General features: G+C 43.0%; 1 long non-coding RNA gene across 1 annotated transcript in view; it reads right to left on the bottom strand.

The window, feature by feature from the left end:
• LOC126480963 (uncharacterized) overlaps window positions 1-24229 on the bottom strand; it is a 300309-nt gene extending 276080 nt beyond the window's left edge. Inside the window, exon 1 of the long non-coding RNA XR_007587489.1 lies at window positions 24082-24229. This is a non-coding gene — a long non-coding RNA (uncharacterized LOC126480963). The remainder of the gene's footprint in view (window positions 1-24081) is intronic.
• Window positions 24230-25188: the final 959 nt, after the last annotated feature.

Genomic DNA, 25188 nt, shown 5'->3' with positions numbered 1-25188 from the left:
CAAGAAGACTTGATTTAACGTCCTGTCGACATCGAGGTCATTGGAGACGGGCAGACTACGACTATGTTCCGTATAGTGTGACCAACATCTCCATCATATTTCCCTCCTCTCTTGTACTTGACAGCTGGTCTTTTGAGTCGAGATGATACGAATTAGCTAACACAAATTCGGTCTTCACTATATTCAAGAGCTGTACTGTCACGAAAAGCACCACCCGTTTACCTCATAAGCACCTTCCCTTGTGCGACAGTGCTCAGTTTCCCCGCAAGTACTTTGTTATGTTCAAGAGCGGAAAACTCTGGCAGTCACCGTCACCAGGACAAAAGTCCCTACGCAACAAATGTCCCGGCGTTTTATTGTCGTCAGTTTTCTGGTAGGTTTGATGCGGCCCGCCACGAGTTCCTCGTCCGTGCCAGTTTTTTCACCTCAGATTACAACTTGCATCCTACGTCCACAATTATTTGTCTTATGTATTCCAATCTTTGTTTTCTTCTACAGTTTTTACTCTCTACAACTACCACTAGTACTTTGGAAGTTAGCTCCTAGTGTCTTAACGCATGTCTTATCATCCTATACCTTCTTCTTGTTAGTGTTTTCCGTATGTTCCTTATCTTAGCCGGCCGGAGTGGCCGAGCGGTTCTAGGCGCTACAGTCTGGAGCCGCGCGACCGCTACGGTCGCAGGTTCGAATCCTGCCTCGGGCATGGATGTGTGTGATGTCCTTAGGTTAGTTAGGTTTAAGTAGTTCTAAGTTCTAGGGGACTGATAACCACAGCAGTTAAGTCCCATAGTGCTCAGAGCCATTTGAACCTTATCTTAGCACTACACTTTATTTTCAACATTTTTTTTTTAGAACCACATCTCAAACGCTTCGATTCTCTTCTTTTCCAGTTTTCTCACAGTCCATGATTCAATAGCATACAATCCTGTGCTCAAACGTACATTCTTAGAAGTTTTTCATCAGATTAAGGCCTATGTTCGACATTAGCAGACTTTTTCTTGGCTAGGAATGCTTTCTTTATCTATGCCAACTTGCTTTTTAGTGTTACTGCATCGTCCGTTATATGTTGTTTTGTTCCCACAGTACTAAAATTCCTTAACTGCTGTCTATTTCATGGTCCCCAATTTGGAGATTAAGGTTTCCGCTAATCTCATTTCTGCTTCTGATTACTTTCGTCGTCTTTGGTTTATTCTCAATCTATTCATTACACTGTTCACTCCATCCAACACATCCTGCAATTCCTATTGACTTTCACAGAGGAGAGCAAAATAATCGGCGAATATTATCACTGATGTCCTTTCACACTGAATTTTAATCACCTTTTCGCACTTTTCTTTCATTTTCGTCATGACTTCTTCGATCAGAACAGAAGAGGCGAAAGACTACATCTCTGTCTTTCACCCTTTTTACTCTGAGCACTTTGTTCTTGGCTTTCAATTCTTATCGTTCCCTCTCAGTTTTTGTAAATCTTGTTTAATATACGTCTTTCCCTATAGGAACCCACGGGCTCTGCTGCCGAAGCGTCTGCTACTGTACCCGACAGATGGATCCGCCCTCACATCAAGGTGAGTGGCAGATGGTAAAGCTTTAGCGTCGCTCGACGCGGAGGGCCAGTGTGGAGACTGACCGTCTGGGCTAGTCTGTTCTTCCCAAAGGGTGGAAAGGTGGTTCCTTCAGCAGGGTCTGAGAAGAAAAACGGGGGCAGGAGTTTACCAGTTATCAGGAGCTCCAACGTTAGGCGCGGTTTGGAGCCCCTTAGCGAAATAGCGTTCAAGACCGGAAAGAAAACCAATGTGCGCTCGGTGCCTATGCCAGGTGTCTCATCCGAGATGTGGAGGTGGTTTTGGCAACAGCTATCTAGCGTGCAGAGTGCAGCCGTCTGCAAGTCAAGGCTTACGCTGGCACCATCGAGGCCTGTGGCATGGGTTCAGAGGCCGTCATCAGTTTATAAAGACGACTTGCGGATGTGATGGAGGCTGCTTGCCTCGATCCTGGGGTGCAAGCAGAGCTCTTAATTTTTAGTATCGTTCCCATAGTTGGTAGGGATCGTTTGATTTGGAGCCGAGTAGAGGGACTCAATCAAAGACTTCGTCGACTCTGTGGCGGTCTTGGCTGCATGTTTCTGGAACTGTGTTATTGAGTGGGGAATTGTAGGACCTCCTTGATAGGTCAGGGGTGTACTACACAAAGGAATCAGCTGCTCGAGTAGCAAATAACTTGTGGAGTGCTCTTGAGTGTTTTCTAAGCTAGACGGTAGTTTGACGTACTCCTGTGAACACTCGCAAGACGACAAGCATATAGCGAAATCAGACCGCGTTCAGAGTAATGATGCTTCGACTGTCCAAATTTTAACATTAAATTACCAAAGTATTCGTAACAAAGTTTCCTAATTTTCTGCCGCCCAGGAATTTCATCAAGCTCAAATTATTTTCGGGATCGAGAGCTGGCTGACACCCGAAATAGAAAGCTCCTAGATATTTAGCGATAAATGGAACATATATCGAAAAGAGAGTTTAGACGCCACAGGAAGGAGTGTGTTCATTGCACATGACAAAAATATTGTCTCTATTGAGGTCGAATTCGAATGTGACAGTGAAGTTATCTGGGCGTGTATAACAGGTCCAGGTGAAATCAAGTTAATTGTTAGATGTTTTTACCGGCCACTTGATTTTCCTGTGACAGCTTTAAAGTCATTCAAAGAAAGTCTACTGCCAGCAGCGCGTAAATACTCAGATTACGTAATATTAGTTGGAGGCGAATTTAACCTACCGAGTACAGACTGGGATGTCTATGGATTCATTGCAGGGGGGTACAGACAGTCGTGTGAAATACTTTTGAACAAGTTTTTCGAAAATTTGTCTTGAGCAGATAGTTAGACAGTCCATACTCAATGGAAATACGAGGGTTGTCCAGAAAGTAAGTTCCGATCGGTCATGAAATGGAAACCAAACTGAAAACCATAAACGTTTTATTTGCAACTGTTAGGTACACCTTCCACCTACTTCTCTACATAGTCGCCGCTCCAACTTAGAATGTTGTAGTGTTGTATCAACTTTCCAATACCCTTGTCATAGAAAGTAGCCGCCTGTGCTTTCGGCCAGTTATCTGCCCTGTTGTCTGTGGAAAAATTCTGTCTTCATAGCCAGCGGTTCTTGTAAGCAGAGATGAGAGTCAGGGGGAGCCAAATACCGACTATATTGTAGGTGATCAAACACTTCTCATCGGAAACGCTGCAGGAGCGTCTTCATTGCCCCTGCAGCGCGCGGCCGAGAATTGGCATTAAGAAGGAACTGCTCGACAGTTGTGTTATGTGGGCTGCATGACACAGGCGAAATCTCTAACCAGGTCCTCATACTTGGCGGGAGACGCTATTCCCTACGCATCTTTACGTGCTCACTGTACACTCAAAACTGAAAAGAGCGACGCGACACGATCGACAGGCATACTAGAGACACTGCCCAACACGTCTGTGCAAAGCTTTACCGGATTTTCCCACTGGTTTCCATTTCGCGACCGATCGGAACTTTCTTTCTGGACAACCCTCGTACACCAGACCTTGTAGTTACAAACAGGCCTGACCTTTTCGACAGTGTCAGTGTAGAGACACGATTAGTGACCATGGTGTCATCATAGCGACTATAGTTACTTAAGTTAATAAATCATTCAAGAAGGATGGGAGAGTATTTCTGCTAGAAAGAGCTGATAAGCTGTTGTTAGCACCCCACTCAGACAGTGAACTAACATCATGTAGTTCCAGTATATAGGGCGTAGAGGAATCGTGAGTAAAGTTTAAACGGACTGTAAATCGTGCTCTACTGAAATATGGGCCAAATAAGCGGATTAAGGACGGAAAAGACCCACCGTGGTTTAACAACGAAATTCGAAAAATGCTGAGGTCGCAAAGATTGTTGCACCCTCGTTTCAAAGGAGAACGCTCAAATGACGACACGCAAAAGTTTGTAGAAATTCTTGTGTCTGTAAGCGCATGCAACAACTACCACCGTCATACCTTAGCAAAAGATCATGCCGAGAACCCGAGAAAATTCTGGGTCTATGTAAAATCGCTAAGCGGGTCTAAGGCTTCTATCCAGTCACACGCTCACGAGTCTCGTGTCGCAGTAGAAGATACGGAAAGCCGAAGTTTTAAATTTCGCATTTAAGCAATCGTTCATGCAGAAGAATCGTGCAAACATGCCGTTGCTTGACAACAGCACAGGCTCATGTATGGAGGACATAGTGATAAACATCTCTGGCATAGAGAAACACCTGAAAGAATCGAAAGCAAGTAAGTCGCCAGGTCGGGATGGAATCCCTAGTCGATTTTACAAAGAGTGCTGTATGGCATCGGTCCCTTCCTTAGCTTCTAGCGCAAAGTCGCAAGACACTGGAGAATAAGAGCAGGCGCATCTTGTATATAAGAAGGATAAAAGAAAGATGTTGAACGTATTCTGAATTCGAACACAATAAATTCTTTTGAGACGGAAAAGCTTGTCCGCGAATCAGCACGACTTCAGAAAGAATTGCCCGTGCGAAACTCAGCTTGCCCTTTTCTCACACGATATCCGGCGAGCTATGGATGATGGGCAACAGGTAGAGTCCATATTTCTAGATTTCCGAAAACCATTTGACAAGGTGCCCCACTGCCGGCTGTTAACGAAGGTACGAGCATATGAAACAAGTTCCCAAACATGTGAGTGGCTCGAAGGCTTCTTAAGTAACAGAACCCAGTAAGACGGCGTGATCCTAAGAGAGCTAAGAGAGAATGGCGCCGTCAGGAGCGTCCCAGGAAAGTGTGATAGGACCGCTGTTATTTCCTATATACATAAATGATCTGGTGGACAGAGCGAGCAGCAATCTGCGGCTGTTTGCTGGTGACGCTGTGTTGTACGGCTTCATACAGTCACGTCGATTAAATATCTAGGCGTAACGTTGCAAAGCAACGTAAAATGAAACGACCATGTAACGACTGTAGTAGAGAAGGCGAATGGTCGACTTCGGCTTATTGGGGGAATTTTAGAAAAATGTAGTTTATCTGTAAAGGATATCGCATGAAGGACACTTGCGCGACCCAATCTTGAGTACTGTTCGAGTGTTTGGGATCCGCACCACGTCGGATTAAATGGCGACATGAAAGCAATTCGGAGACGACCTGCTAGATTTGTTACCGGTAGGATCGAACAAGACTCAAGTATTACGGAGATGCTTTAGGAACTCAAACGGGGATCCCTGGAGGAACAGTATTGAGAAAATTTACAGAACTGGCGCCTGAAGCTGGCTACAGAACGATTCTACTATCGTACGGAGGGATATAGATAGTCGTTTTCCCCTCACTCTATTTGCGAGTGGAACAGGAAAGGAAATGATTAGTGGTACTGGATACCATCCGCCACACACCGTTCGGTGACTTGCGGAGTATGTATGTAAACGAAGATATTTCTATTTTTCCCAGGATTTCTAAAATTGTCGAACGCTTCTTCCAGGTCGACAAACCGTATTAAAATATCTAGAGACATTAATGTCTAGAAAACTCGTCTTGCTTTCATTGTCAATCGTAACGTAAGAACTCACTCTCTGGGGCCTTACATTTTCTAAAGCCAAACCGATATTCGTCTAATAGTACAATTTTCTTTCCCATTCTTCTGTATATCACTTTTATCAGCAACTTGGATGCATCAGATGTTACGCTGATTGTGCAATAGTTCTCGCACTTACCTGCTCTTGCTGTCTTCGAAACTGAGTGCATGATATTTTTCCGAAAATCTGATGGTATTTTGCCAATCTTATAGATTCTGGACACCAAGTTGAATAGGCGCTTGGTTGTTACTTTCCCCATTGGTTTTAGAAATTCCGAAGGAATTTTATCTCCAGTTTTATTTGATCGCAAGCCTTCCAAAGCTCTATTAAACTATGACTTTAATACTGTATCCCCTATGTCTTCCGTATCGACCCCCTTTTCTTCCTCAGTCACGTCATCAGCCAAGTCCTCCCCACAGTAGAAGCCTTCCATGAACTTTTTCCATCTATCTGCACTGCCCCTAACAGCGGAATTCCCATTGCACTCTTAATGTTCATACTCTTGCTTTTAATATCACCGAGGGCTGTTGGTTTTTCTTTGCGCCGAATCAGTCCTTTTTCGACTTGTCCACATTCCCTGCAACCATTTCGTCTTAGCTTCCCTGACCTACTTCTTTCATTTTTTGTATCTTCTTTCATCTACGAGTTGAAGTATTTTTTCAGTTACTCAAGATTTCTTCGCAGTTCTCTGTTACCCAGGGTCTCTTCGCAGTTACCTTCGCTGCAGCTATCTTTGTCTTTTCATCTTGTGTGACTGGCATTTTTAGAGACGTCCATTGCTCTTCAAATGAACTGCCTACTGTGGTATTCACTATCGCAATACCTTTATACTTAGGGCATCAATCGAATCTCATCGTTTGTCATAGCTTCAGTACCCAAATTCCTTACACATTAACGCTCTCACGTGAGTCACTTAGGCTTCAGTCTAATCTTCACAATTTCTAAATTGTGATCTGTGTGTCTGCTTCTGGCTGCACATAACAATCCAAGCTCCGGCACGTATCATGTTACCGTTTCGTTCGTTATTAAATCTTTTCTCATGGTTATCTCTCCCATGGCAGTCTCCCCTCCCGAGATCAGAATGGGGAACTGATCCGGAATCAATTACCATTGAAGAGACATTTTTCAATTACAGACCACATGTCCTGTGGATACACATTATGTGTTTTTATAATGCAGGGTTTCCATTGCCTTCAACAGTACCATGTCACTGATCGTTGCTGATACCTCCGCCTTTTAGGAACAGTTTCCCACCCCAAGGGCAAGAGGTTGTCGTGAAACTCTGAACGCTCCTCAGTCCTCTTCGCCAAGACAGTTAGTAGAACGAGATGACTCGTAATATTGGGAGTCTTCGGCCGCCATTTCCGGCAACTGCACGAACGCAAATGAAGCCCGAAAGTTCGGCTTCTATTCATTGTACTTGCGCTATCACATTTCTAAGCCGAATTTCTGTCACTCGTCAGATATACAGGGTGTTACAAAAAGGTACGGCCAAACTTTCAGGAAACATTCCTCACACACAAAGAAAGAAAACATGTTATGTAGACATGTGTCCGGAAACGCTTACTTTCCATGTTAGAGCTCATTTTATTACTTCTCTTCAAATCACATTAATCATGGAATGGAAACACACAGCAACAGAATGTACCAGCGTGACTTCAAACACGTTGTTACAGGAAATGTTCAAAATGTCCTCCGTTAGCGAGGATACATGCATCCACCCTCCGTCGCATGGAATCCCCGATGCGCTGATGCAGCCCTGGAGAATGGCGTATAGTATCACAGCCGTTCACAATACGAGCACGAAGAGTCTCTACATTTGGTACCGGGGTTGCGTAGACAAGAGCTTTCAAATGCCCCCATATATGAAAGTCAAGAGGGTTGAGGTCAGCAGAGCGTGGAGGCCATGGAAGTGGTCCGCCTCTACCAATCCATCGGTCACCGTATCTGTTGTTGAGAAACGTACGAACACTTCGATTGAAACGTGCAGGAGCTCCATCGTACAATTATGTGCGGATTCTCGTCAGCCCACACATGTTGATTGTGAAAATTTACAATTTGATCACGTTGGAATGAAGCCTCATCCGTAAAGAGAACATTTGCACTGAAATGAGAATTGACACATTGTTGGATGAACTATTCGCAGAAGTGTACCCGTGGAGGCCAATCAGCAGTTGATAATGCCTGCACACCCTGTACATGGTACGGAAACAACTGGTTCTCCCGTAGCACTCTCCATACAGTGACGTGGTCAACGTTACCTTGTACAGCAGCAACTTCTCTGACGCTGACATTAGCGTTATCGTCAACTGCACGAAGAATTGCCTCGTCCATTGCAGGTGTCCTCGTCGTTCTAGGTCTTCCCCAGTCGCGAGTCATAGGCTGGAATGTTCGTGCCCCCTAAGACGCCGATCAATTGCTTCGAACGTCTTCCTGTCGGGACACCTTCGCTCTGGAAATCTGTCTCGATACAAACGTACCGCGCCACGGCTATTGCCTCGTGCTAATCCAAACATCAAATGGGCATCTGCCAATTCCGCATTTGTAAACATTGCACTGACTGCAAAACCACGTTCGTAATGAACACTAACCTGTTGATGCTACGTACTGATGTGCTTGATGCTAGTACTGTAGAGCAATGAGTCGCATGTCAACACAAGCACCGAAGTCAACATTACCTTCCTTCAATTGGATCAACTGGCGGTGAATCGAGGAAGTACAGTACATACTGACGAAACTAAAATGAACTCTAACATGGAAATTAGGCGTTTCCGGACACATGTCCACATAACATCTTTTCTTTATTTGTGTGTGAGGAATGTTTCCTGAAAGTTTGGCAGTACCTTTTTGTAACACCCTGTATGCGCGAAAAAAAGTTTCGGGAATTTAATTTAAAAAGTTTCCATAATAAAGAAAGGCATTTTCGTAGAAACGCTCTCGGTTTCACAGCATTAGAATGCGTGTCACACATAAATCCCGTGCTTCGCATTCTCGGCAGAGGTATGAATACACGAACAAACATCCCTCGACAAATACTCTTACAAGCAATTATTTAAACCGGCGCGTGTAATTGCGCGACTGTCCGAACTGAAATGCTTCATTAATTTGTCCTGTTATACATGTAAATTAATGCCGACGCCATCGAGAGAAAACAAAACCCTCTACGCGTTCTCCATTCCGTTCTTTCTCCACAATTTAATTTGCGCGCATCTGTGCCTGTTTCCTAACACGAAGCAGTGAAATGGGAGCGACGGTTACGTTTCCATTATATTCAAATCTGATGACTTCTGCTACCTGCGAAAAGACTTCTGAAACAACTACAAATTGTGTATTCCTAGGCTTCGCTACAACGTTGCTTGCCAAAAGCTAGAAATAATGTTTGCCTTCTGTGAACAGCCACAGGCGGAGGACGAAATTCTGCATTGTGGCAGCTAACATCAGCTTGTGCGGTGGCTGTAAACTATGAGGAAGCAGCTTCGAATCCTTTAAGTGTGAGAAATTTCCGATCCCAGTATTTGTCTAGCAATGAAAGGGCTGCTCAGTATCACCTGACTTTGCGCCAATTTCCTAGATTAAATTATAAACCTCCCTGCAGTATCTCACGGGGTGAGGGTATTTAACACTGTTGTTCATTAGGAACAGCCTATGTGCCGGCATCAGATTTTACCCGCTCGCTTCTCTGTCGCATCGTCATCATCAAGGAAGCAAGCACACACAAATTGTCACCTGAAGTGAACAGCACACACTTTTCCGAAGTTAAGATGCCGCTATGCGCGAAAAAATAGTATTTCTCCAATTAAGCGTATGATGAACCTATTGCTCAGCGTCTTCCAGCCAACAATTCCATTCAACTTTATCATTATAATCCAGACGGAGACACGTTTTGTAATTTATAGGTTATTTACTTCACGTACGAAGACACAAACTGACTGATATAATTATCTGAAACATTTACTTACTTTTATATATTTTTGAAGACATATCGATACCTAAGCTGAGCGTGCATTTCGTTACAATTTTCCTGACCACTCGTTGTCTGCAGCATCTACGAGAGCTAGCCGCACAAGCTGCCAAGGACGGAAAAGAAGATGGGCGGGGCAAGTTACATTTCAAGTGCGATGTGTATGGTCTTGTTTGTGCGACATGTCATACCATTAATACTGACTGCAGGAGAACTAACCCTGTGTAATGTATTCAACTAGATGGTTTACTAGCAACTAACGCATTGGTGCTATTGACTAACAGTCACGCTACTAAAAGTTTGGGGCGTATCACCAATGCACTTAACGTAGTTTCTTCCAACCCTCCGCCCGCCGCCCCCCTCAAAACGGCCGCGATATTTCTACGGCAACAAAAACCAGGTAGCTCACCGCTTAAGGGCTGATTCACTGGTTCTCTAGGGTGCAGCAATTTAGTCTTGGTGAATTATTTAATAACTTCACTAAGCGAGAAAATGGCAGTTAGCGGAGTATGAGTTCAGACACGATTGTGTTGGAAGCCATGCGCCGAATTCTGTTGAGGGTTTAGCCTGACGCAAGACGCACTCCAAATGAAGTCTGTTAAACATGTTCAGGTATATCCAGTATCGTGCTACTGCTGAGGTACAGTGAGACTGGCTTCTCTAGAGTAAGTATTTTCCACTGTATTGGGTTGTGCCCGCTAGACCATTGTATTAAGTTTCTCGACCAAATAATTGATTAGAATACGTATAGTTACTAAATCACAGAAGAAAAGTATTGGTCTCATCGAGTCAGCCAATATCTCGTCAGACAAGATACAACTGGAAACGCTGTGACTATCAACTGAGCGCAGTGGTTAAGGGTTAGGATTCGCATTCGGAGGCGATAGCAGTTCTTGTCTCCCATCCGAGAATCTAGACTTATGACTTTCCTACATCGATTAAAGGAAACTTCGACATGGTTCCTTTGAAAATGAGACAGCAGATTTCTTTTCGAACCCGTAACGTATCCGAAGCAGAGCTCCGCCTCGTATGATATCGTCCGTATCAAATGCGTCGGGAGAAGAAGACTGGTAAAAATGGCCCAAGAGTTTCAGTATTATGACACCTACCGAAACAGATCAAATAGTACCAGCAGATAATGGTATAACTAAGGAAAAGAGGGCAAATACTGCAACAATATTGAACGCTATAACTGTTCGTGCACTGAGATGAAGAGAATCTTATGAGCTCATAGTTCAAAAGTATGGTGTTATTCGAGAGGAATAGACTATGCGCGGGGACTGGGTATCTCTAAAGCGCGCGCGCACACGCACACGTACACACGCTGCGACGGAAAGGTGCTTGCGGGCACGAATGAGACGAAAAACCTTTCCAATTAGGCGCTGCACCTGATCTGCCGAAGGGGGGGGGGGGGGGGGGGACGACGACGACGACGACACTCCCAGCTATTCATACCATACGAATTTTACTTTAAAAGCTGGAGCTACTCTTTCCCGCCTGATAAAATTTCAGACTATAGGGGACTTACTTCACTTAGACAAAATCGTCTACCACTGAGTGTAGCGAAAAGACGGGCAAGCGCGATGTTGTGTTTCTTGAACACTTGGGGTTTCATTATTTGTTACAGATTGGTGCAGAAATAGGAAGGATATAAAAAAACTAAATAACCATAATAACGCTCGTGATGTCTGGCAGGCCAGCAGTTCTCCCAAAGGCATTTATGGGGAAAAAGGCGTTCCTAACGGCATTCGGATTCTTTGTTGTCCGCCAGATTCTGAAACAAACGAAATACCAACTGGCCGAGAGACAACGCCATCTCATTTTCAGTCCGTTAGCGTTACAACTTAGGTTTGCCTGGCTGACTTTAAGGCAGCTGGATGTAACCTGTGGCGAGAGGATGGACAGTCATAGCCCCGGGTTCTAAATGCCTACAAATTAGGTTCATTCCAAGCAGGAAATTACCGCGACAGGGGGGTGCAGTATATTCCGCGCACAACAAATTCCCCCGTCACTCCAGGCGGAAGAACTGCGCCACGTGCCAAGCATTCTGATTATCCGACGCAGTAATACACACGGTTTTCACGTTTTGTGGCACAGCGAGCATCTATGTCTTTCAGCTAATATAAAAACCAAACAAGTTGGAGAACGTTTTCATTTTCACTTGCTTGAAGCATGCCTTCAGAAAGAACAGAAAACACATCAGGGCCACCAACAATGCCCCATACAGCTGAATTGCCCTCGCAATTTCGTGATGGAGAACAGGTATTTTCCCTTTCGACTCCAGATTCTGAAGCAGCCGCCTAATATAGCATATCCTGTACAGTACTGAACCAATTGAAGTACTTGGACTTACGGTTTTTCTCGGGGTCGTCATATGTGAATCACAATTTATAGACTTCAAATCCGTATGAATGGGCAGAAAAAGATCTGATAATAAGGCCCTATCAGGATAGGGATATTAGAATAGAGCGCAACTTCACAATAACTTAGTTGTGAAGCCACGCCCGCGAAACGGCAGCAACCGGTGAACAGCTGGTCTCATAAATTTTTTAGCCCCGAACAATCATCCGAAACACGCAAGAAATTGCGAGAAGTTCGGACCAATCTTTTTCTCTGGGATGTCAACTTTGTAGTGTTTTTTTTTTTTTTTTAAAAAAAAAGGTCCTTGAGCGAATAAAGATTACCGCATATCGAGTAATTTACTACAGTACTGTTTCTGTAGTATCATTCATAATCTCACCAAATGTGCTACATTGGCCATTAACTGCGTTCTTTATCATAGAAGGTTCAAATGGCTCTAAGCACTATGGGACTTAACATCTGAGGTCATCAGTCCCCTAGACTTATAACTAAGTAAACCTAACTAACCTAAGGAGATCACACACATCCATGTCCGAGGCAGGATTCGAACCTGCGACCGTAGCAGTCGCGCGGTTCCGGACGGAAGCGCCTAGAACCGCTCGGCCACAGCGGTCGGCTATCATAGAAGGCATTAGGCGTACCACATTAGGTTAAACCCATACACTTCCGTGCAATGTGGAAAGTGCATATTCACATTGCTTTGTGCAAAAAGACGCGCTGTACACATAACAATTCTGATATTTAAGTAACTGAAACGCGTAGTTTTACATTTACTGTATTTTTTTACTTTATTTCTCATATTATACGACTCTGCTTTTACATTTTGTTATGTTCAAGGGCCGAAATCAGCTAATCGTAAAAAAAATAATAAAAAACGAAAGATGTCCACTTCAAATAAAAACCAGTCTCACACAGGAAAATGTCTTCTTCCAAGAGATTTATAGGCCTGTGGATCCAAGCCTAGTGACTTATTTCCACCAGTAGCTGCCATTTTTGGGATGTACCGCACTTGTCACTTTCATGAGACGTACAGCCACGTCTGCACTCAGACTATGACATCACCTTATTCCAGTTTATCCATGTGAACGACTACATTAAAAAAAAAAGCCTCATAAATAAACTTGTCTGCAGTCCAAGTAGACACTGTACTGCACTGACCATTGTACAATATGTATCAACATAACAAAGACGAAATTCATGGACCCCAACACTATCTTTGTGTGAGGCCGAGAATCTGACATCTTGCCCTTGTATAAATACTCCGCTGCCGAACCGAATGTTTACTTTTACTTCGTAGATCAGCAGAATGGATGGTGTTATGTGGTACATGGCGCCCCGAAAAACTACACATACACTGTCATTGGTGCGTATGTCATCAAGAGTATGATTACGCCGCTGCGTTGCGCACACGTGGGGAAAGTGTTGAGAGATCAGAAATAAAAGCGCCAGACATACTATTCACTGGAACACAATTACACATCATTAGCGGCGTCTCCCAAGTGTCGGACTCTAGAGACTATTATTATTATTATTATTATTATTATTATTATTATTTTTCAGTGGAAGACACTCCACAATGTCATATTAATTTCTTTTGCGCTGGACTTACTCATACCATTCACCATAGAAAACTATCAGTATTAAGTTATACCGTGCAGCAACCGAAGACAACATATACATGCACAGTAAGTATGCTTTGTACCGTGGAAGGCAAAACTGTTGTCTTCATTAATAACATTCAACGTCTTCAGAGCGCTTACCAGCACTTTTTCTGCCTTACCAAGTCAAAAACCCTGTTCTGCGCATCTCAGTGTTCACTGCATGGACATTCCTCTCTATGCAATTATGACTGCAGCAGGCACAGAATCATCGAGATTAGACCATGGATCAATGGAACTTTTTTTCATGACGACATGAATCACGCTTATTGTTGCAAGAGGTCGATGCGATCGGCTGCTCGAAACACACACGGCGCTACAAACGCAAGCCGGTGGGTAGGTGCGTGGGAGGAGGGAGAGGAGGGGGGGGGGCAGTATTATACTAGGAGGGATTCAACTGAGCTTCCATGTGACCTTTGGTAGTAATCTAAGGCACCTTAACGACTGTGTACTACGTGAACATTATTGCGGACTACCTGCATCCCTTCAGGTTTCGTGTTTTCGACGGTGATGGTATTTTCCAGCAGGGTAACTGTCCGTGTGACATGACCATTTTAGTATAACAGTGGTTTTAAGAGCGTGGTCATGAGCTTACGTTGTCTTCGTTATAAAATCTTCGAATCCGATACAACCCAATCGGGGCGCCACCTCCGCGCCTACAAATCACCGGCCCGTAACTGTACAGGAATTACGTGGCCTGTGGGTAGATATATGGTGCTACATACCTCCGGGAACATATCAAGGACGAATCCATGCCACGCAGAGCAGTACGAGGTGTGAGAGAAGTAATGACTTATTTTTTATCTTTTTTTCGAACAACATATTGTCCCGTTCAAAGTAGTTCCTATCGGCATCCATACAGCGGCGGAGTCGTTCCCAGTCTTGATAGAAGCGCTGAAATGTTTCAACTGATACAGCTTTTAAGATGGCGGTCAAATTCTTTTGAACGTTCTGCAGACTCCCAAAATTATGTGCTTTTAAGACATTTCTCAATTTCTAGAAAAGAGAAAAGTCAGAAGCACTCAAATCAGGTGAATAGGGAGCCTATGGAAAAACGGGAATGGCTTCCGAGGTCAAAAATTCCGTGATGGAAGTGCACGTGTGACATGGGGCGTTGTCATGATGCAGAATCCACTTGACTGACATGTCCAATGTCACTCATTTCACCCTATTCCTGAGAGTTTCAAGGATATCTTCGTAGGAGGAACTACCTCACAAGAGCACGCACACGTTCGACATTTTCGTCTGAAGGTCACCCTAAGCGAGCCTTATCTTCGACCTGTTCTCGTTCTTCCAAAAATTATTTGGGCCAGCGAATAATTTGTGATGTTGATAAAGGAATGTTCCCTAACAGTCCTGTTTCAACTATTCACACTCGCGGATTCCCGAAATTTAGAGCAGCATTATGCCATAAAGTATTGCGTTAAATTCCGCTGTTCCATTTTCGCAACACGCAGCAAAAACACAACTTTGCTGAGGCCGCTCTCAAAAATCACGTGATCGCTGTACGGAGCTCAAACTCGGATGGAGCATGTGGAAGGGAAGAACACACCGATCTACAATAGTAGAACACCACAGCGTTGCCGGATCCCTCGCAGTATTGTCAGTGTCATTACTTTTCTCACACACCTCGAACTGCTTCCCGAAGGTGTACTAACATGCTGTTAAGCATTTGTTCATAATGTTTGGACTCATTTGAGTACACGCAACCATATGTAGTTTATACGTAAAATAGCAATTCCTCAATTGAACAAGCCTTAAGAATGCTCAAAATGTAAACAAATCTGCGATCAGTTTGTTGGTATGCCATCCAAGCAGTAACGTGTGTCTACTGGGACTGGTGTTAAAAAGACATTATGAACTCAAACATTGGTGACACGCGAGAGTCAGTTTCACGATAAAAAGTAAAGGCTAGTCAAAGTTGTAGCCAAGTCATTCATGAATGACAAAAACATCTGCGATCCAGTGGAAGCACGACAGTGCTGCCAGCTAGCCAGAAACAAAATTCTGAGACGATATCGATAACTCGGCCGAAGGCGTGGGGCAGAGTGAACACACAGTGCGTCGGTGTCCGTCGAGGCTCGCGTTCATTCCGTGCTTGACGCAACCGAGGCGACCCCCCCCCCCCCCCGCCCCTCCACCCACTCGTCACAGGCGTAAACACATTACGATGAAAAATATAGCCCCAACCTCTCGCTACTCCTACCGGAATGGATGGAAATAAGCGAGAAAAAGCGGTGCCTTTTCTTCAGCGGACTACAGTCTGGCAAACGCACTGCGCGCGCGCTCTTTCATACAACTCGGAAAAGTCGCTGCAGCTGTGCGTGAAAGCGAAATGTTGGGTCATAAAGCCCGTCAATTGCCCTACACAAATTTTGGACGCGGTAACGGAGACCTCACGTAGACGCAGTTCCTTTCCTTTACTGTCTCGCTAACATTCGTTATAGTTACGTGTGATTCGAAAATGTTTGTACGACCACTGGATAACATCGTGTTGCGAGTGGTGCATACTATTCCTAAAGATCGTACGGATTTAGTGAAAGTTTAATGGTTCTTTATCTTCAGGATTTAATCGGAGCGTATGAAAAAAAGCTTGTAAGGGTATTGCAGGGTATGTATGTATATAAGTATGTATGTCATTAGATCAGGGACTTAGAAACAGCAGAGAGACTTCGGCCCGCCGTAGCCCCCCTCAGTGATTGACAACCCCCCACAACAGGCCACAGCAGTTCACCCACCCCACCGCCGCCCTACACCGAACCCAGGGTTATTGTGCGGTTCGGCCCCCAGTGGACACTCCCCCCGGGAACGTCAAATACCAGACGAGTGTAGCTCCAAATGTTTGCGTGGTAGAATAATTATGGTGTATGTGTACGTGGAAACTGCGTTTGCGCAGCAATCGCCGACGCATCGTAACTGAGGGTAGGTGGAAAACCGCTTTAAAAACCATCCACAGGCTGGACGACACACTGGACCTCGACACTAATTCGCAGGGCGGATTTGTGCCGGGGACAGGCGCGCCTCCCGTTCGGGAAGCAGTGCGTTAGACCGCACGGGTAGCCGGGCGGGCTATTGCAGGGTAGGTTGTGCTGAAAAATAGTTAAGAAAAAAATCGATACGATGCGCCGTTTTCGAGTTAATTAGCATTTAAGTTACCCAATCAGACGGTTGAGCGCGCAAATTCACGCGGCCTGCCAGGGACGGTGTTGTCAAACATGTTGTTTCCTAAAACCGAGAAAGAGAGCAGTACAAAAATTGGATCTGGGGCAGTAGTAAGGGATCGAACTCGAGCCACAGGCTAAGCAGTATCGTGCGCTCTAATCTACCTACGAGAACAACTAACTGTATCTGGTGGGGCACTCGAATCTGCGCGCGCAACGGCCTGATTGGCCAACTTCAATGCTAATTAACTCGAAAACGGCGCACCGCATCGAATTTTTTTCTTAATTATTTCTCAGCACAACCTACCCTGTGACACCCTTAAAAGCTTTTCATACAGTTTCTGATAACTGAATTGACAAATAGATTTCTCTGGCCACAATAAAGCAATATTAGAGTGAATACTGTTTTCTTTCATTTTACGACTAACGTGATTTTATCCCATTCAAAAGAACGTACATACGCGCGCTGTTGCTAAAATCTGAACAGCTCGTCGCTGACAGTTACAAAAATAATTGTTGCTGTAAGTCTAACTGGAAAAGGTACTCGGTAACAACAGTCTCTACTTATGAGTTATCTATCAGGCGAGTAAATGGATCGATATTTATAGACGAGTAATTCGTTAGTGAAATTCACCGAGGAAGTCTGGAATCACGACCTACCTATGTACTACGTAGTAAATAAAAAGACAGCTTAATAACAAAGATACTGCCACTTGCGCAATGCTATTGTGCTACAATCGTGACATGTGTGGGGAGAAGTCACTTTTCCGTGTTTCAGTTGACTCAACGCACATGACGTAGTAAACAGATCTGATTAACTGCTCCATATTCAAGCAATGCTTTAAGTACACGCCCCAAAACTATTTTTTAAGTAATATCTTGCGCAAAAATAACTGCAGCTTCACGGTTCATGGCAAAGAATCTAAACATTCCATTAGCTCTACCTACAGATGAATCTATTTGATAGCTTCAATAAATATCTCCACTAATTTTTACTGCCATGTATTTCAGTCACGTTAAGACTCATAGTATTGTCATTGCCTACTACATAGTATTGTCACGTTAAGCGTACATATTTACATTTGTCAACCTGAAGAGTTTGTAAGCTTTGGTGTTAAGAATTTGCTGAACAGTTGATAGTTGATTTTGCTGCTAAACAGGGTGACTGATCCTAAACCACTACGCAGTCAATGGGATGAACTATCACTTTTAGAATTTCATGCGCATATAATTCCTCTTGCGCAGACAATGCTGTTCGTTATGTCGGGCTTATGCACTACTTCACGAAATGTTTTGTATTTATCGATCGAAACAAGCTTCTCCAAGCAGCGCGCACTGTGTGTGTGTGATTTCACTGGGTAACAAGACACTGGTGCGTTTCCACTTTTAACACGAGAACAGAGCGACGGGAATACATGGCGCCACATTCAAATTTCCGTCCGTACAATTTCACTATGAGCTACACTCGTAAAATTAGCGTGTGCCAGTTTGACAACGCTGAGCTTCAGTATTTGTTACAAAAGGCATTTACTGCTTTTGTCTGGTCAATGTTCGCCGTCTCACACACAGTATGCAAAAAAGCGTGCAGCTGCTTCGAAACTTTTATACTGTCACCTGTTGGTGAAAATTTTCAGCTTTAAAGCAGTCTTTTTATTATTTAATAAGTCTCACGTAAAGTACGTTGGAGTTGTTACCTGTGGCAAGATTTGTGTGGCACCAATATGTGCACCAGGATTAAACGCCAAGATGCGAGAAACTACACAAACGATCTCCATAATGCCATAAACAATCAAGAAATGAATGTGTACCATTTGGTGATGAGTCCCTAAACGACTTGAAACGTGTAATGGTAAAATAAAAATTGGACCGCCACAAAGGCTACTGGTTGCAATCGTTTCCTGAAAATCTCATTTATTCCTGGGCACAGTTATAAAATAATCTCCGCACTGTCAATATTCAGTGCATAAATGATTTTTCATTTCTGCCACCTTTTGACTTATGTTTCTTTTAGAAACACGTAGAATCATCAATACTAGTTTTTTTTTCCCGTAGGAATATCAAGACATTGTCAAAACTGTAAATTTAACTAAATTCTCCGTCGGTGCTTCACAGAACATGACAATTACATAATAAAAATTGAAACACTTTGTTATTCTGCAACTATTTGTAATGAACCTGTTCCCGACTCTTGCACCATCCTCAGGTGAGAACAAAAACCGTACTTGTGAAACACCGGGAAAGTGATTCCTTTTTGATGAAACAAATAAACAATGTTTCATCATCACTTAAAGGTAACTCTTCAGTGATAGCTGTTAGAAGCTCCTGAAATGCCAATGTTTTCTCCACACGTCACTTTTATTATTATTCGTACTTCGTACACGGGAGCACTTAGCACACGAATAACCAACAATTGTTCGAAATATGATCCTGCACCACATGAACTTGTCTTACTAACAACAGACCCCCCCCCCCCCCCCCCCGCGCACCTACGGAAGAATGTTGGTGACATATTTCTAAGTATCTCAATGCCAATGATATGAATGACCTTGCAACCGCTTCTTGAATACGCCAGACGCATATGTACATATCTCAACACAACGAGGGTAGCGTAGGGTTTCCCAATTTCTGAAGATAGCACAATCGTATTACCCAGTGGCATAATGTTTTTCTGCACTCTCTCAACGACAGTATGAGACAACCAGCAAAAAGCTTCTGCTCGATCAATCAACAGCAGCCTGGGGGCTCTCACAACGGAGTGAAACATATTCCGGATGTTGGATTTGAAGTCAAATGGCATAACGGCCTATTTTTGAGACGCAGAAATGAAGACAAATTTCGCTGTTTGCAAGTATTTTCTGAAGGTAGTTGTCTGTAGTGTAGTCTTGTGCAGAAAAAAAAAAAAGGTGACAAGCAGTTCAGACATGAAGAAGATTAGCTTTTGAACTGTGGGGCTTCAGAAGAGTGTTGATTCGGATACCTGAAAATTTCGCCCAGTGAAATTTGCGCCCTAAATTCCTGAAAACTACCCATCCACTAACGAGGAGAACACACCCGATTTCCCAGAAAGCTGGCTCACTGGAAGAACAGTCGAAATAAGCGAACACGAGTCTCGTCTTACCCGTGGATACTCGATTGCTTCTGAGAAAAGGTTTCGACGCGCATTAGATGCCTTTTAGCGAGCTATAATATCAGCTGGAATCGTGGCACAGTTGTTAGCGTCACAGCCTCTCAGTTTTGCGCCCCCGTGCTCGAAACCCGAGTATTGTTTGATTTTATTCCTTTACCTACCGACAGCCACAGAAAATTACTACACGAATGTTTCGTATCAAGTTAGGTGATGCTAGGGCATTATATTAATTGCAAAATTACAACTGGGTTTCACAATAAGCGTCACATTCATTACATAATACATGTATATATGGGGTTTTCTGGGGTTACAATCTTTTTCAGATTCTCCTGTTATGTTTCACTCTCATATCAATTCTTATATTCATTCTTTTACTTTATTCTTGTGTGTCTACAGGAAGATTTCGTGCGCTCCCTTGGATCACATTGATCGTAGAAACATCTGGAACACACAAATTCCGAACACCACGAGCATTGCTCGAAGGTAGTATTTCTTTGTATAAATTTCATTCGGGAAATAAGCGTCATTAACATTGCTGAAGATTTCACGATTTGGCAATAATTTCGTGGCACTTTATAAAAAAGTGGAGCTTGGAACTGGTTTTAAATCAAGACACGCTACAGGAATTTCACCGAAAAAAATTTCAAATATTTTTTCATTTAATCATTCATCAGACATACAATTAGAAGACGAATAAGGATAACGTTATTTCAGTATGCACAGAAAGACATTCGTGTAGTCATTTTCTATGGACATGGGTAGATAAACAAAAATAAAAATCAGGTTTCGAACACGAGACGCAAAACGCTGAAGCAGCGACGCTTGGGTTGAACTATGCGCTCGCTAAAACGCACGTAAACTGCCTCAAACACTCTGTCCGTCGTCTTCTCAGAAACGATTATCTAGGGATAAGCCGAGAGACGTGTTCGCTAATTCTGACGCACTTGCACTGAGCGAAGTTTCTGGGAAATAGGGTTATGGCACATGTCGTGCGCTCCTCGGAAGTCACGGGGGGCGCAGGAAAAGGTATAATTATTGGCCAGCAGCCCTGGCCCTCCTCGGAATGGTAGTTTGTGGTCTAATGTTTCGATATACGGTAAACCATTCCATCATGCTAAAATAGCACTTGGGAGAAGTTACGCTTTCGCATTCCAAAAATTGTTAGAAGGCGCTATAGTGCGATGGACGTGCAACATTAAAAATTGAAGAAGTGTTATTATAACTTAAGAGGCAGACCTACTGGAGACTCAGGACGGCTACAACCCCGCACAAATAGCTAGTGGCAAAATTGGAACTTTTCAAGCATTGCACGAAGTTTATTATCGCCTATTATCAACTGCTATGGCATCAAAAGAAATGTTCATTACGAAATGACCTGCCGTAGATTGAAACTCTCTCTCAGTCTATATGCACTCTGAAGGTCCTTGTCACCCCTGTAGATGACAGCTTGAACGATCACTACTTGGTATAGGCAGCGGGGTACTGTACCGCTTTGTTCGAGCCGTGTCGAAGCTGCCATGCAAGTGACCATCCTGTTGTCTGAAGAAGAGTGCGCTACCAATGGTCGAGATAACGTTCTACACACCCACATCGCAGTGGTTCCAGTCGTTTTAACATTTAAAATCATACTTTCCCTTCTTTTATGATGCGTTCTCTTTCCTAATAAAAATAATCATATGCATTGTTTACGTTAACACACTGCCGTGAGGCAACCAGCAGCCACACACTCCATACTATTTAGTACAGTGCAACGCTGGGATGGGTCCAGTTACAAAAAACCATGTTCAAAACTCAAGAAGATTTTATGAATCCCTCGCCATCTCAATTAAGAACCACAAATTAGTGCACAGCACTGACATATTTAAACAATTAAACATGGTTGAGAGATACTGGCAATGACACACAAAATTATAAGGAAAATTGTTTTCGTGTTTTGAACTCATATTGAGAGCACATCTAGCGCGCTGGGAAGCTATGCACAGCTTGTATCACTAACATACGGTCGTGCTGTCATTTTATGCAGAATGACAACGTATCCGCCGTACATTACACGTGGCATGTACTGATCTATTCGCATGGCGATTTTTGTTTATTTTAAAGTCTGCTTTGTCAAGAAGGGGAGATACGATTTCCATATCCTATATTTGTAATATGGTTTTTAAATTTGCATTGGTTCTAAGATCTGATCACGAGTAAAAAAATGTGATTGCGTCATACAGAAAATAAATCACTTCTGATGCAAAAATTTTGGCATTTATAGTGGATGTTCGAGCGTCTCCAGTTATCTTTATTAGTACACCACGCATGATCCGTAGTCTCTTCTACCTGTCGATAAAGTTGGGGAGTTTCAACAGGGGATCAGTTGACCTTTCTTCAAACTGTTCTGGGCGCAGTTTACCGCACACCCTATATTCTAAGAGGCAAGGACATCGCATAATGAGACAGTACTTAAGTGAAATTGGGAAGGACTAAATTTGACGCAAACGCATTGAAAGGGCCTCTAGGACCCACTAGGGATGTATTCCTTTCGTTAGACGCTTGATATACACTTTTTGATCGTCCGAACTGAAGGCCTGGGTGCAAGAAGAGGATAACTCGCCTTTTTACAAATCCGAAGTCGAACGTAGACGGTTGTTTCATGTGACTGGACGGTGTAGGTTCAGTGCAAAACAGAAATATCTCCAGCAGTATCTGATAATGACAAGCAGCCGTTTACTAGTATTTCATTCGTTTCGACTGCTTAATTCCTTAGAACGAAGACAATGAACCAAAGGCAAGAGAGAGGAACATGGTCCCTCCGAAAGCTTGCTGTATTGTGTTTTAAAACACAATCGTCATTCGTGTTAAGTACAAAATTACTATGCCAAAGAATAAGTTTATAATTGGCGAAAAGAATTAAAACCTTCCATCAAACGGCAGCATGTGACAAGCACAGAGCGTTCACGTAGTGTCGAGCAATACCTTACCTTATTCGGTTTGTATGAATCTTGCTTGCTATGGTTTCCTTCAGGGCACGTGGAAAGGAGTCTAGCAGTCTCCCGTCATTTTCCACTTTTATCTTATGCTCGACGACGGAAGGGAAAATAAAAAATGAACTGTGTGTGGAGAACATAATCGGCAAATGACTTATACCATGTGTGCAAACGTCAGTCATGTTACCGCGACGTTTTAGAACTGCTTTCGCCAAACATTGTTGTACTTTAACGATATGACACTAATCAATATAGTTTATGAAAGCACTTCTTGTTAGCCGATAACATGGTGTTAGGTAGGTCTCGTGGCTTATTACCATTCATTAACCAGCACGTAACAGGGCTAATGTCACACAGCATACACTCACTAGGACGCAAATTTCTATCAGAAAGTGTTTGATAGTGGTATACCGTGTTTCCATCATTGTCGTTAATGTATACTTAGAAAACCTATTCACACAGATATTTCCACCCTGAGTATATTTTGTCCCCGACAAAATATTCCGATAGTTAGAAAACTGAAAGGTGACGTTAAATTATAACGAATACAACTTAAATGCGACTCGTACAAGTAGTGCTGCAAGATTATTGTGAACACCGAGAATTGTTCTATCAGCCTACATTACTATAAAAGAAATGTTCACTCAAGTTCTTACGAGTAGTATACCAAAAGCTTCGGACATAGACCTAAAAACACACACTTCCCACACCACCTGCTGTGGAACAATAGATGGCTACGCACTGAACGCAAGAAATCGTAATGACTAATTTTCACTCTCCACCGCTCAACGGCAATAGGAAGCTTAGTTTCGGTATTAATTTTAGACCTATACACTGATATGATAGAATTCGAGTACGGCGATAAGAGCCCCGAGCTTTTCCACAATAAAACATTGCATACTCCACGCGCATTTGTTTACATTTTTATCAACACATTGATTTACCAACTGTGTATATGTATGTTACTCGTACAGCGTGTATATTACTGTAGCTTAGCATAAGAAAGTTTCTAAGTACAAACCTTGTCAACAGCATGTCAAAAAATTAAAGGAAAACAAAGTTTTGATGCGTTACAAAAGAAATTTTTCAAGAAATGAGTACAGAGCGCAACCTTCCGTCAGCCTTAAATTACGTTAATTATAATAATGGTGAAAGTGTGCTGATAAAGTGAAACGAAAAGCGCGTAAACGCAACCCGTATACGGCTCGCAGCGTGCCTGTCAAAACACGAGTCTGTGATAAACAATATTTACAATAATTTTACGTACTTTACAACGGAATTATTCCTTCGGAGCGCACCGCTGTACAACATCCATTATATTTCCTCTTCAATATCTCAACAGTTCTCTCATAAACCAGCAGTTTACATGAAAACATCACACCACAATCACCACCGCACACACTACACAACCGCCATGTTAGCTTCAACTGCAAAGATACTACACTGAAGCATCGGTGTACACTTCTATTGGCCAACGCTCTGGAAGTTTTGACGCGTTTCCATTGGTTCGAAGTGAGACGTATGTGTTGGGATTTGAAACATGTCGGCGTTGTTGACAACAAATCCGTTATTAATCGAAAACGCCGAAACGGGTTGATAGATAAGATTGACTTGATAATCGACCGATCTTACATCTTTTGCGCTTCACGACTGTAACTCTTGCCTGCATTAATTTGCCGCCGTTTGTGTCATGCGCATTTGTACCATATTATTGGGACAACTATTTTCTTACTCAAAACTGTCTGCCGAAGAATGTAGTATGTATTACGACATGAGTAATTGGGAATAGGGAAAATACTAGTACAGTCAATTTGTCGCTATGTAGTTAATACAACTTGCCACAATAGAAATAATAGCGAAAACAGGTATTGCATTTCAAAGACAGAATAGTGGAATTACTCGGCTAAGTTACGAGAGCTACGATTTATTAGAACATTTTTTACTCATCGGTTGCACTATAAATACTGCAGACATGGCATCGACAGCTTTGTGGAATGCCAGAACTGCGCTGACAGTGTTTTGGTTACTGTACTGTGGAATTCTTCATTAGCCCTACGAGTCCATTATGCTTAAGCTAAATTTATTTATATGAGTTACTTCCTGTACGTAATCTTTAAAGTTTAATTTCTTCCCAGTAATGTTGTACATTTGATCTGCATAGTTTGATTGTAGTTAGTGTAATACAGTACATTATCCATTATTGGTAATTTCTATAATGCAAACTTCATGGCTGTATATGGAAAAAAAACTGTGTTCTGAAGCAGTTATGACTAGACAGTATCCTTTTTTCCATCTGCTGTTCAGGCAATGTAGTACAGTAGTAAGTCCTAACTAGTGAACCACCAAATGCATCGAATTTATTCTTGAGTACAAC

This window comes from Schistocerca serialis, chromosome 5, assembly GCF_023864345.2.
Source record: "Schistocerca serialis cubense isolate TAMUIC-IGC-003099 chromosome 5, iqSchSeri2.2, whole genome shotgun sequence".
Taxonomy (NCBI): domain Eukaryota; kingdom Metazoa; phylum Arthropoda; class Insecta; order Orthoptera; family Acrididae; genus Schistocerca; species Schistocerca serialis.
This window is presented reverse-complemented; position numbering and strand designations above follow the sequence as displayed.